At 42.8% G+C, this 15038-nt stretch overlaps 1 pseudogene; it reads right to left on the bottom strand.

The window, feature by feature from the left end:
• Nucleotides 1–14661, bottom strand: part of LOC114640988 — a 162059-nt pseudogene extending 147398 nt beyond the window's left edge.
• Between the last annotated feature and the right edge of the window lie 377 nt (nucleotides 14662–15038).

Below are 15038 nucleotides of genomic sequence, written 5' to 3'. Positions count from 1 at the left end.
ATACATAGATACATACATAGATACATACATAGATACATACATAGATAGATACATAGATAGATACATAGATACATAGATAGATAGATAGATACATACATACATAGATACATACATAGATACATAGATAGATAGATAGATAGATAGATAGATAGATAGATAGATAATAGAATCAGTTTGTAGTATGAAGCCAGCCATCATTCTTTAATATTCTCTTTTATGATTTTTAAGCTGTTTGTAATGTAACCCCGGCAGCTCTCACTCCTGTGCCTGCCTGTTTTGGAATCCTTTCGCTCTAGCATGGCAATTTTCTTTCTATTAGCACTCACAATTTAGATCAGGCTCTGCCTTCTGTGAACTGATGGATGTACCCAAATGTATTTTTTCAGAAAGAATTTGTAGGTGGCACTTCACAAATTTCAACAAGGTGTATCCAATCATGGTTCTCTAAAATCCTGAGGAGGAGTGCTCAGTCATTGCCTTCTCACACAAATCTGCATGGACGTGAAGTTTGCGTAATCATTTCCATTGTTCCTGGTAAGGTCTGTAGGAGAGCAGATCTCCACAGAGGCCACGTTGTTCTGCTTTCTGTTTTGATTAGATTAGTCAAGGATGACACTCACATCACTCCACAAGTGACTCTGGGGCAAGGACCATGTTAGGAGGCACTGTTATAGGCTGCCTCTGATGGCTCTCGGGTTCTGAATGACACGGAGTCTAAGAGCAGCCTGAGGAGGTTTCCTTTTCAGATAGACTCTCTTCTCATCTGGCTTGCCTGGGTTTAAATCTAAATGCTATCACTCAGAGTTGCATTTGTGGGAAGCATATGAAGAACACAAGGGTTTACTTCTTGTCTTAGTTACTGTTCCACTTCTGTGGAGAGACACCACAACCAAGGTAACTTATAATAGAAAGTGTCTATTTGGGGCTTACAGTTTCAGAGAGTTAGAGTCCATGACTATCATGGTATGAAGGCAGACAGGTGTGGTGCTAGAACAGTAGTTTCAAGTTTGCATCTTTATCCAGAAGCTTGCAGCAGACAGCCTCCTGGGAATGATGTGCACTTTTGAAACCTCAAAGCCCATCTGCAGTGACACACCTCCTCCAACGCGGCCACACCTCCTACTCCTTCCCAAACAGTTCCATCAACTAGGGACCAAGCATTCAAACATATGAGTATGTGAGAGCTGTTCGTTTTCAAAATACCACGGTGTTGTTTTATACTAATGCTGTAGAGAGTAATCATGTTTAGTATCCAGCAAAGAAGAAAAGATCAATTATTCTTGTACTTCACAAATTTCAACAAGATATATCCAATCATAGCTCTCTTACTCTTGCCTGGAGTACACTGCTTTTTTATTTTGTTTTTGTCTTTGAGGCAGGGTCTCACTCCACGGATAGGCTAACCTCACATCAATGGCCTCCTAAGTGCTGCAATTACAGACATGAGCCACCACACTCAATATCAGACCTTATATTCCAATTGGTTTCTGTAAATCAGGAGTTTTCTTCTATTAGATCTTATATCTCAAGCTCATTCTACTAATCATGTATATTCACTGACCAATGCATCATTCATAGGTTGGGTCTTTGTGAGGTTTATCCACATTCTCACCTTCCCTGTCTGTCAAAATGCATCATTCACAAGTTTGGTCCATGTGGAGGCTCCTCTGTATTTCTCACCTTCCTCCACTTTTAATTATTTGCATTCTGGAAGGGCCTCCTCAGTTTCAGCTTTTACTCAGTGGTTTACAGGACTATAAGGAAACAATAGTGGAAGTTCTAGAGAACCCCTATAGAATCCATTATTTGGGCCAAGAATGAAAGTGGAGAGGGATGCAGTGGGGAGGGATGCAGTGGAGGGGGTGCAGTGGGGAGGGGTGCAGTGGAGAGGGGTGAAGTGGGGAGGGATGCAGTTGAGAGGAGTTCAGTAGAGAGGGGTACAGTGGAGAGGGTGAAGTGGGGAGGGGTACAGTGGGGAGGGGTGCAGTGGGGAGGGGTACAGTGGGGAGGGGTGCAGTGGGGAGGAGTGCAGTGGGGAGGGGTGCAGTGGGGAGGAGTGCAGTGGGGTGGGGTGCAGTGGGGAGGGGTGCTGTAGAGAAGGGTACAGTGGGTTGGGGTGCAGTGGAGAGGGAGCTCTTCCGACTTTCCAACAAGAAGCCTTCTACTTCTGCCTTGTTCCCTGATGCCTTCAGCTGATAACTTGCTCTCTTCTACCTGTAAGGTGAGCTTTCAATAATCAGTGATAGCGATACCCAATAAACCTCTCCCTCAGACTTTTCCATATTAATACCATCCATCAAACAGATTTACCCTAAATTTTTCTTCTAATTTTCACAGTAAATCTAATTTGTGATTCCTTTTCTCCCCTTGTCTTTAAAATATCACTTACCTTTTTTAATTCTGTAAGGATTTTTTTTTCCAGTTATTTTCTTACTCATCTTTACCCAGGACCATCCTGGCCACAAATCGGAGGATACACTTGTTAGGTGCACTCACCATAACCTGTTTATATTGTCCCTTCTCAAACTGGGAGACTTAGCCATAAAATATCAAACCAAAGCAAGTAAGTCATCTCAGCTCCAAGCCTGACTCCTCAGAGGTCGGTAGGACTGGACCCTTTACCAAAGCCAATATAATTCTTGTTCATCAATCCCTTATCATGAGAAGAATATGACGTTCCAAAGAAACAGACCAGCTCTGGGCCAGAGCTCTTTGAAGGGAAGTGGTGTAAGGAAGAGGTATAGTTTTAAGGATCCCCACTCCTGAGAGTTCTCAGTGGACACTCATGCCTTAAACAAAAGGCTGCTGATACTCAGAACGCTGACAGCACACCCTGTTGGTGTTTGTTTGTTTGTTTGTTTGTTTGTTTGTTTTTTAAACTCTGTTTTTGCATGTGCTGAATATGTAGTCTGAACCTCCTACCCTGCATGACCATATACTGAACTCCACCGTAGCCTCTAAATCTCTGCAGAGTGGTCTTCTCCCCTAAGAAGACTCCTTTGTTCAGACAGAATGATCTCTGCTGTGTACACTTCTACTTGGCTTATTAGCTTAGGTGCCTGTCTCTGCTGCTAGACTGTCTGTTGAAGCTAAGAGACACAGTTTCCAGGCAGGTGCCTCTTCAACAATAGATCGGTGTGTTAAACTAAAGGGCTATGAAACAGAGACACATTGTAGCTACTGCAGAAACCGCTTTTATTCAGACAGAAGTTGGTGCCTGGCTTTTTGGTTTCTAGAACTTTTAAGGGGAAAACCTGGGTAGAGTGAGGTAAAGAGTTACTTTTAATAATATTGCATCTGTAAACTATCAGGGGTGATACATCATGGTCAGAGTTTCTTAACCCAGCCCTACCACAAAGAAAACAGTAGGATTTCCCCATGGACAAGGGGATGTATGTGGGAAAACTGCCAATTAAGGTCGAAGTCTACCATTGACTGGATAGCCTTCTGGGGCTCAGCTTGTAATTTAGGACTCTCTTCATTAGCAGAGCTTCTCCTTCTCTGACCTTGTCTAGGGTAGTCTAACCCCCACATTTGCCTCTACCTGGGGAATGCCATAACCTCAATTAGTTTATAGGATCAATTTTCTTCCTCCTGACAAAACCTGTTCACCCAGCACCTGAGATTCCTGAAATGCTTCTCCATGCTAATGAGGCATTCCAGGTACCCTAAAGCCCCCAGCCAATAATCTTTACCCATCCTGGATGTTCCTACCCTCAGTACCCCAAAACTTTTTAAGCTTTCGATCACCCTAAGTAAAGTTGATTTGTCTACTGACAGGCGGTCCCAGTGTGGTCATTCACCATAGGTACTCACAGGGCTTTTGAACCCCCTGACTGTCTTCACAGCTCCCTTTGCCCTGTGGACCGAATTAGCCGACAATCCACGAGGGCAGGGAGACCCACAAATACATCAATTCTTGGCCTAATTCTAAGAGTAATTGCAAAAAGACAAGGTTATGATGCTGAACGCACAAATTCCTAAAAACAGAACCAGCTGTTTCATGACTCAAATAATTATGTTATCCATGTGTGTTCATAGGTGTTTAATAAGTATTTGAAGGAAATCTAGTAAGAATGAGTCAGATTACAATGATTTTGCTAAAAACCGTAATTCAAATAAGAAAGCTCGTGTAAGTAAAAGCTAAAAAGCGTAGTGAACAGCCTTCATTAAATGGCCATTTAAAACCTTTTAGCAGTACCCCAAGAACTGCTTAAAGCCAGAATCAGAAAATACGATTGCTCTGGTTGTTTTCATCTGCATTTAAAAATACTCCATCCATAAACTAAATGCCCTTGGCAGGAATTTTTTGCTTACTCTCCTAGTGAGGGTTTCCATTGCTGTGAAGAGACACTGTGACAAAGGCCATTCTTATAAAGGAAGGCATTTAATTAGAGCTGGCTCAGAGTTCAGTCCATTATCATCACGGTGTGAGGCATGGTAGCATGCATGCAGACGTGGTGCTGGAGAAGGAGCCAGAAGTTCTATTCTAGAACCGCAGGCAGTAGGCAAAGAATATAACACTGGGCCTGGCTTGAGCATTTGAAACCTCAAAGCCCACCCCCAGTGACGCACTTCCTCTAAAAAGCTTTACCTACTCCAATAAGGCTGTACCTCCTAATACCCCTATGGATAAGCATTTAGACACATGAATCTGTGGGGACCACACCTATTCAAACCACCACATTCCACTGGCCTCCATAGGTTTGTAGCCATGACATAGTGCAAGACATATTTAGTTCAACTTCAAAAGTCCGCAGAGTCTATCACAGCTCAACAGTGTTTTAAAGTCCGAAGTTCAAAGTCTCTTTTGAGATTCAGACCAATATCTTAACTGTAATCTCTTTTAAAAATCAAAAAGCTGCTCACATATTTTCAGCATATCGTGGCACAGGACAGACATCACAGTTCCAAAACGTAGGGAAGGGAGTACATTGAAGAAATAATGTTTCTGACTTAGTTTCACTTCTTTTGCTGTGGCAAAATATTCTAATAAAAGCAACCTCAAGAAAGGAGTTTATTCCATTGTACAATTCCAAATTATAAGCAGGGAGTCAAGGCAGTATCACATTAGTCTTCTAAGGTCTTTTTAAAAAAATGTTCTTAAGGGGAACAGGAATATATTCAGTGCTCAAATCCAGAGGGATTTTTTTTTTATGGTATCAGTTTCATTTTTAGTGCAGACAGTTGCAAACCGGAAGCCAGTCTCTACACTTGGGCTATACTAGCTAGTCATATCAGACCCACAATCAAGAGCAGAGATAAATAAATGCATGCTTGCTTGCTTGCTTGTTTGAATTCAGGTCAGTTCCTCCATGCTTAGAAAATTCTGTCCCTCTCTTCCTACAGAATGAAGCCACCCACACCTGGCTGTGAAAATCAATTATCTTAATTAAAACAGTCCCTCTATAGACATCTCTACAGTCCAATCCAATGAGATAATCCCTCCTTGAGACTCTTTTCCCAGGTAAGTCTAGGTTAGATCAACTGAACAACTAAAGGTAACCACCACAATTTCCAACCAAAAAAAGTCCAGCTACATTAGGAGACCCTGACATAAAGCTACTACTACTCATCTGACCTTTCTTAACAGACTCACACTCTCTCAAAAAGACAAGCTTTACTTTGTGTGTGAGATCAAATTCATACACCTCGAAAACCATTCTGTATGTTATTTAGTTTGAGAGCTTATGAATTTTATGGTACAAAGTTGAATAAATGTTCTTCATTTATCCATACAGGACAAATTGCAGAAAATAATTTTGACATTTACTAGTACATCGTATTTGGCCCTATCGAGCTGACACATAAAATTAGACATCAAAGAACTTGTCAGCTCAATTCAGGGGAAAGATGAAGCATAGTTGCCTTCCCCAACCCAGCAATGGCAGTGAACCCAGGTGCCTGGGAGGGGAAGGGGACTTCCTAAGCAATGATGGAGACAAGAGTTCAGAGCCCAGCACCCACTCAACAAGCCAGGCTCTCAGAAATGCCTTACGTCAACTCCAGGAGATCCAACACACTCTCTAGGAGGTACATCTGCACCCAAACACACACATACAAAGACACACATATACACACATACAAACAAAAGTTTTTCCAAAAGGCTACGAGTGACACCCTTTTCATCTCCCTTTGACAACTATACCTCTCAGGCTGATTAAAACCCATAGTGAAGGGCGGCGTGTATAATTCTCAACTCCCCTCAAGCTAACTTCTATAAACTTTTTGGCATATACCTTTTCAATGTTTTGGGATCCTTTCCAGTTTATGTCTTAAGAAGGCTGCTTCGTTTACTCTTCATCTATTTAAAAATGTCCCCTGTCCTCCATGGCTCAGTTAGAATCCAGCCGTGCTTTCTGAAACTGTGGTCGGGATAAACAGAGGTCAGAGTGCTGAGGTAGCACTGAGAGACATTCTATCACCACCACCTTGATAACCCAAGTGCAGAGATTGGCTTCCGGTTTGCAACTGTCTGCACTAAAAATGAAAATGATACCATAAAAAAAAATCCCTCTGGATTTGGGCACTGAATATATTCCTGTTCCCCTTAAGAACATTTTTTTAAAAGGACCTTAGAAGACTAATGTGATACAATTAATACGGTTCTATTTAATATGCTTATCAAAAGTCTTAATCCGAATCTATCAGCCAAGCCTCCAGGCTTAACTTCCCATTTTTCGGGAAATAAAAGGAGCTGAGGGAACCAGTAAAACGGTCCAGGAGGAAATAGATCTGGAATCTACAGGGTAATAAAGCTGGACTCTTCAGAGTAGAGAGGAACTTTTGAAAAATTAATGAGAAATAATAACCAAATACAGTGTGTGAAGTTAGCCTGAAACCTAATTTAAAAAAAAAAAAATTACAGAGGCAGTGAGGAAGAAAGAACGGGGGATGGGGGTGGGGGGAGCTGGGAGCAAACAGTGAGGTCCATAACCCTAGCTTCTTTGTAGATTCATTTTGAAACAACAGTGGAAAGTTTGAGTCTAAACTATAGTTTAATAATATAACAAAATTAAAGCTTACTTCCTAAAGACAACTGTAAACTAAAAGCCTCGTTCTTGGGAGAGGCATATGGGAGCATTTAGGGGAAGTTGATACAAATGACACTCAACACTTAGACCAAACAGCACCAGAAGACAAAGCCAATACAGAGACCTGTTGTCAGCAGCTGTTGGCGTCTCCTCTCACAGGGGATGTGGACATTCACAAGGCATGCTTTTTACGTTCCTGTATGTTGAATTTTTTCATACTAAAATGTTCAGAAAATACTTGAGGGTTTAATTTGTTGTTTAAATGTTCAGATCACCTGTGCAATACATTGAAGCAGAACCCAGTAGAGCACTGAACAGTGACTGTCCAGCTATGTGGGCCCTATGGAGAAACTTTGGGAAACTCCACAAGGTTGATCACTGTGAGTCCAGCTGAGTCCACAACCTTCTTCCCAGCTCTGATGCAATCTCGCCCCACGCACCAGGAGCTGTTTCTATGTCTTTTTAGCCCTCTTCTTCTGTATCTTTTAAGAAGACATTCTCTTTCATCTTTGATTGTCTCATAGCTTTGAGAGTGGTCAGAAGTGCTAATAATTTACTGTGAAATGAGTTAGTGGTGTGTCTCTTTCTTTAAATATCTCAAAACACCAATTTGGGACAAGAACAATGGCTCGTTATGACTTGGTAATACAATTTAGTCCATTTCAAAAAAATATTTGGAAATTAAATTTATGAAGAGCATCATCATTCACTATCATCCCAGTGTTCCCCTCGGAATATTTCTGTCACCATGCCGGTTTACATGGTCAGCTCGGGAGTACAGAGAACAGAACATGGAGCCACTGGGAAATAGCATCATGCATGTATATTACTCCCTGGCTTTTGGAACTGAAATGTTCTGAGCACACCCTGACCTCAGAATAGTCTTCCAAAGCAGGGTCTCAGTGTCAGTCATGGACTTTTCAGCCTCTTGCTCAGTGGACTCTAAAGATGTCTTTTTCCTCATTTCTCCTGGAGATTCTAGTGACAGCCAGCTCAGTCAACCATAGCCCCACTCAGCCATGACCATTCATACACCAGTTTCACACACACACACACACACACACACACACACACACACACACACACACACTATAGAGTTTGCCTGTGGCTTGATACTGCTCATTTCCTGTCTATAGCCCCCATATTGCCTTCATGCCTTCGTTTTTACCCCTACTTTAATCCAGTGAGTCAACTTCACCCTCCTTTCTGCTCTCTAGCTTGTAGAATTTGGCCACACCAAAGTGTTTGGTGACTTTTCTCTTGCCTCTGTTATTTTGTTATTGATTTAGGTTTTGTTGTTGATTGTTTGTTTGTTTCCCCAGAACTGTAGCCTTCTTGGCTCCTTAAAGCAAGGCAGGTATCAATCACCACTTTTCCACTCCAGGAGAAGGGCATTTAAGTAAAGGCCCATCAACAGCCTTGTTAAAACTCCAATCCAATACTCAGGGCTACATGTAGTGTAAGGGAATCAGGTACCCTTTTCTATGGGATGAGAGGCCCTCCCAGTTAAACACAGCCCTACTTTCATTACACAGGTAACCAAAGTAGGTGACCTCATTGTAAAAGAAAAAATTTAAAATAAAATTCAGGTGAGCTAAAACCACAACATCCATTTCCAGTCCCCTCTCTCAGAAGGAATGAATAGCAAATATATTTCACTTGCCTTTTACAGTGTCTTCTTGTATTGATATACATCAGGATAAGTATGTGCTTTTTACACTGTAAGACAGGAGTTTGTCCTTTAGGGTACACTTGGAGATGACTTGAGACAATTGGGGTATGACAACTTTAGATGATACTAGCATCTAGTGTGTAGAGTCCAGAAATGCTGCTACACATCCTAAGAGCACAGGACTCCACACACCCATGCCCTGACAAAGAATTATCTAGCACAAATGCCAGAAGTCCTAAGGTTGAGAAGCCCTGAGTTCAACTGCATGACATCATCAATGACCAATCGTTTTATGAAATTTAAAAGGACACTTTCTAGCAGTACAAATGAATATATTTGTGTACACATGGAAACACACAATTTTGTCTGTGGCTGTTTTCCACCAATGTGTTATACCAGTCCATGACTTGCTAGAAGATTCTCCTTGTCAGGGGCCAGAGTTCCATGTGACTTTTCTAACTGTAATACCCTTGCTGAGAAGCCTCCACCGGTCCCTTTATCCACTCCCTCAGGGGGTGCTGTTGGAGAATTCTGGTCCTTCCTAGTGTGATTGAACTGCAGTGAACATCCACATGTGGATATGGCCTTGGGTGGGATAAAGGATGCTGGGCACTGAGAATCAGAGAAAAAGGCCCTGTGCTTCAAGGGAAGCAAGGAGTCATCTGTCCTCACTGGCCCTTCTTAAGCAAGGATTGCACTAGGTCACATTACTGCCTGTTACTTTGTATGGCAGAGACTACGTCCTGCCACAGACATTTTCAGCAGAACACTATGGGCTCTGAAACCACTTAGTGGGTTTCCTACTCTGATATTCTCCCAGGATGCCCTCTCTCCAGTCATAATTTGCGTGCCATCTAGGCCTCTCCAGGAGCTGCTGGAAGTTCTGGCACACCTCTTTGAACCCTATTCAAATATGGACACATCATCACTCAGCAGAACAAAACCCCAGGGATTCTTAGCAATCAGTATTGTTACAGTCAAAGATGCAGAGTGACAGGGACCTTAGCTTTTCCACAAATGGCTTCAGGGTTTTAATTATCATGGCAAGTGGCATGTAGACTAACCTGAGACGAAACGACCCCCCTCCACACATGTCCTGGGACAACTGCATATTGTCATCTGAGAGAGTAATTTATTTCCACATAATTGATTCCATAAAGGGCATCTTGGGTGTCTAGTTCCCTAAATAACTTGGACCTAGCATTGCCAGCGCTGACCCTCAAGAGGAAGGAGAGAACGTAATTAATTGACTCGTTTATGATTAATGTAGTCCGGCCTTCCTTTCCTGCCAGCCTCCAAAGAGAAAATTGCCTGGCCCTCTGACTCCACTTCCCAGGAACTAACTCATTTAAAATAAAGAAAGAACTCTGGTTGACAAGCAAAGAGTCAGTTGTTCATAGAAACTCCTTGAGGCTACACCTCTCCGGTGTGTCTGTCCGTCTCCTGAGCTCATCTGAGGAAGGAGTGTGTGTGCTCTCAGCTATAGGCACTTAGTGCACACAGGGAAGCCTTGCTTTTTAAGTAAAATTTTATTTTGATTTTAGTTTCCTGAGTTTTTTTTTTCCCCTCTTAGGTACCTTAGGTACAGACAGGAAGTGGGGGAAGAAAGGAAAATTGGAAGAAAAAACCCACAAAGGCCCCTACTTCTCTACAACATTGAAGTTATCTTGGGTCCAATCTGCTTTTCTGTGAACTGCTCCAGGTGAGTACTGGAGTCTGAACTCAGGTTCTCCTGGCAGACCAGGAAGTGCTTTCAATTTAACTGCCCCAGCTCCCACTCTGTTTCTAAAGCAGAAACACCACAATGGGACACAACTTACTAATGCTGGGTTTTTGTTAGTTAGTTAGTTAGTTAGTTAGTTAGTTTAGTTAGTTGGTTGTTTTTTTTCCTGATCATTCATGGTGTCTTGAGAATATCCTACCATGCTTTGTTTAAGTGATATTGTTTAAAAATAAACTCATGGTAGGCAGCAACTTAAGAACTCGGAACCCAAATAGATCTCCCTATGCCCAGTGCCATTCCATCAAACAAATGCATATACAAAGCACTTTCTCATTTCCCTTTACATTTCTTTATCAAGTTGTCCTGTGTCCCCATTCCTCTCTATCTTACTGGATAATAGATTCATGTATGAAGAACTGCTGTGCGCACCTCCCAGGGATGACCTGTATCTACCACTTGTTATACCACAAGTTATAGTGTTATAAAGAGGTACTATCATGGTGCCATTAACTGAGGAGTCCAGCAAATCCCTCAGCACTTACTATTCAACTCCCCAAACCCCATCCCATCTCCCTCCCAACCATGTCCTTCCTAGACCTCTGATAGCTGTGATGAACTCCTTGATCTTTTGATTTATTTGCACACCCTGGACCCGTCCAGCATAACCACAGGATCCCAGAGGCAGCAGAACGGGGGTTTTCTATGTCCAAGTTATAGTTAGTGCCTTTCAGAGTCTCTTATAATGACAAACTCCAAGTAATTCATGGTTCATGTCTAAGTTCACACCTACAATAGCTAGTGGGGAAAGCATCAGGGGAGAGGTCACATATAATCTCTTTCAAGAAGTCTATTAACCCACAGGAACCCATGGTCATGAAACCCTGTCAGTGTCACAGATTCATTGTTCACAGATTATAGAATCTTTAATTCTTTTTTTTGTCAATACTAACTCGGTAATAAAATTTCAAACAGGTGTCTCTTGACTCAAGGACAAAGATAGTGAGCTGTGATCCACGCCTCCCTCCAAGTGATGGATTCTAAACTGATCATAACCACAAGAAGCTAGTTGACTGGGTTGCAAGGATTTTTTTAGAACTCACCTTAGAGAACTCTCCAGTATTTGTGGTTTCAAAGACCTAGGCTCCTAGCAGATGTCCCAAATCACTGGCAAAACCATTGCCTTCTCTCCACAGCAAAGCCTCGCAAACCCAGGCTTGCATAGGAGAACCATCAAGGGAGCTTTAACAAATACAAATGTCTAGTTCCTGAGAGACTCCTGGGACTCGACTGGGACCAGGCATCCGGATTAGTTCAAAGCCTTTGGGTGATTCTCATGTTACTAGGGTAGAGGCTTCTGTGGCCCACAAGCGTCATTAATGGTCAGGGATGCTGGTTATTCTGTCTCCTTTGCCTCTCCTGGGAGTTATCCTTTCAAGTTCCTTCTGATAGTTGCATAAAAGCTTTCCAAACTCACCTTCTCAATCAGTCTGAGCGTTGGGACACGGTATTGAGAGGACTATGGACAAAAGAGGATTTTGCATACCTATTGATCATTGAAAGGTTATTTAGCACACACGCAATGTGCAGAAATACAGGATTTTGAGATTTCCTTATCTGGCTCTCAGCTGCTGTGAGCACTGTTAGTCATGTAGTTTTATATGCCTCTGTTTAACTGTCTGTGAAGTTAATAGGGAGATGCAGGGCTGGTTCAACTCTGAACTCAATATACGGCTTCTAAAGAAAAGAGCGATTGTCGCCTCAAAGATTGCAAAAAATCCAATTAAGTATCACTTTCCCCTGCTGCTAGATAGACTTAGACTCTGGAAGTAATGTTAATGACACCACATGAGCATCCAGGACAAGCACCGTGCCCCTTTTACTGAAATCACACCCCAGCCAGCAATTAAAAAGAAAGCACAGGAATTTTAATACAACCCCCTGGCTTTTGGTTGTCAAACAAAAACACTATGAAAGGCAGGGGATGATGAGGCCCAGAGAATAATTTTTTTATTAAAGAAATATGTAATATTATTCTGTTTGTATTTTTTTTTTAATCTTCAAAGAGGACGCATTCAAGGTCAGCAAAACAGATTACATGGAGATTTTCCCCAAAGATGTATCATTTTGGATTCACTGCCCTGGTCTCTGTGCCCCTCCATGTGTTCTCCAATGTAATTAAGATATATGTGCATCTCTGGGCTTTGGGGACTGCTGACAGACAGCTCCGTTGCCAACAAAGTGCAAGTTGCCAAAGGCAGATGCTCAATGTTAGATGGTGCCCGGGGCAATGCCGAGCTCTACCCGCTCTGCCCGCTCGGCAGCTCCTCCTGGGACCTGTGCAGACTACAAAGCAGGTGTTAAATTAAACAGCTTCCAGACACACAAGAACTGGCCATTTGATTTAGACTGTGGCTTTTCCTTTAAAAGATGGGGATGAAAGGGTTCTGTCAAGATGGGGCAACTTCATCTGATCCCTGCCACTCGTCCCATGGAACCCTCTGCAGGGAGCTTTGTCCTTTCCATCCTGAGGTAGAATGGGTGGTTTCTTTTCTGCTCCAAACACCTCACACTGAGAGCCAAATGAAAGAAGGCATCTGTGATGGACTGAAATCCAGCACCTCAGAACATGACTGTTTGGAGACAAGGCCTTTAAAGATTTAATGAATTCCATAATTTCCATCAGGCCATCCAGATGGGTCTAACCAATCTGAGGGGTGTCCTTAAAAGAGGAGGTGATGTGGATTACAAAAGAGATTGAAAAGGTGACTGGAATACAGACAGAGGCAGAATGAGGAGCACTCAGAAAGCAGCCTCCAGCAAAGCAAGGATAGAGCTGCAGGAGAAACCAAAGCTCGGGCCCCATGGGTCCTTGAACTTGCAGCCTCCTGAACTGCGACAAGCCACCAAGTCTGTGATATTGTTACAATATCCCTATTAAACAATAGAATGGATTCTGCATTAGTGTGAATGAATGTTGTAGTTATATGCAAAACCTGCCCCCCAACTAGAACAATTGCCCCTCTGCAGCAGAGTTCTGTGTGAGCAGATTCCACCAATGCTGCATTGAAAACACCTGTGTCTCTAATAAAATAAGAGGATTTTCTTGCCAGTACTCTCTGAGCAATTATAATCATTGCCACCCTATCCCATCCCCACAGCTAGAACTATTTTCAACCTCTGTGCCTTTCCTGTCATGATGGACTGTACCCCAGAACTATGATCCAAAAGAGACCCTTTGTGCCCCAAATTTATTTGCAGCATATTTACTTAGAGCAATGAGAAAGGTAACACACTGGATTCCTTACTGCAAGAATCGTGTTCCCTTTTCGGCCTTCTCAGAAATCCACTCGCCCAGGAACATTCCATTTGGAGGAAGGAAAGTCTGATGGCTTAGATCTGAATGTCTCGAAAGACACTTGTGCCAAGAGCTTGCTCACCAGCATATGGTGCTATGGTTGGTGGCAAAACCTTTTGAGGGTAAGGTTCAACAGGAAGGAGGAAGTTGAATCATTAATGGTTGCCCTGGAATGTGATATTGAAACTTGAAGCTATGCCCTCTTCCTGGAAGGTTTGGGACTGCTATAGGTTAGCAGCTCTGCTCCGCTATAAACACCCTGCCATGACAAATCACTTCCCCACAGACAAATACAATAGAGTCAACTGGCCATGAACTTAAACCTCTCAATCCGTGAGCCAAACCAGATCTTTTCTCTGTTGCTGCTGTTGATGCTGCTGCTGTTGTCATAGTTACATAAGATAGGGTCTCTCCATTCTGGAACTGGCTATGTAAATCATGGCTATGTAAACCAGGTTGGCCTCAAACTCACATAGATGCACCTGCTTTTGCCTCCCCAGTGCTGGGATTAAGGCATGGATCACCATGCCTGGCAATCTTTTCTTTCAAATTGATTGTCTCAGATACTTTATTAAAGCAATAAAACAAAGCAAAACTAACTAACATGGGGGAGGGGCGTGCCTAAGTTCTTTGAAAAACTTTCGACAGGTTTATAACTTTTAAGGCTTGTTTTATTTTAATGACTGATTTATGTGAGGCCACAGGCAGGCCACTATGTACAGACACGAGGGAAGATTATTTCTTGGTCTCTTCCTCCTTGGATAGAGTCTTGATCAATTCCTTCTTGGTCCGGAGACACTCCTTCTGGCACTTTCATGCTTCCTTGGTCATACCTGCGAGCCTCAGCCTGGTCAGACAGTAGCTTCTGCTGAGCCATGTCTGCCTTCAGTTTGTGGATGTGCTCTCTGAAAATCCACTTGTCCTTAATACATTCCATTTGACCTTCAGGTACAGACTGCGATACAAATGGTAGTCGATCTTCTTAGATTCACAGTATCTTCTGGGAACCCAGTACAGGATCTTCTGCCTTCTCATCTAGGTCACCTTCTTGGACATCCGAGCACTGGCAGTACCCTTCCACTTCCTGTGCCCATATACCTGCCCTTCCATTGAACCAAGGTATTTTTCTGACATCAAGCCCCAGAATGGACAGTCGCAGGCTTCCGGATGATCAGCCCATCTTTGACCAGCTTCCTGATCTGCTGACGGGAGTTGGCATTGGCGATTTCACTAGTCTCATTGGGGTCCAACCAG

Source organism: Grammomys surdaster, unplaced genomic scaffold (assembly GCF_004785775.1).
Source record: "Grammomys surdaster isolate TR1022 unplaced genomic scaffold, NIH_TR_1.0 125861, whole genome shotgun sequence".
Classification (NCBI taxonomy): Eukaryota; Metazoa; Chordata; class Mammalia; order Rodentia; family Muridae; genus Grammomys; species Grammomys surdaster.
Note: the sequence above shows the minus strand (reverse complement) of the source record. Positions and strands in the feature narration are given on the sequence as shown.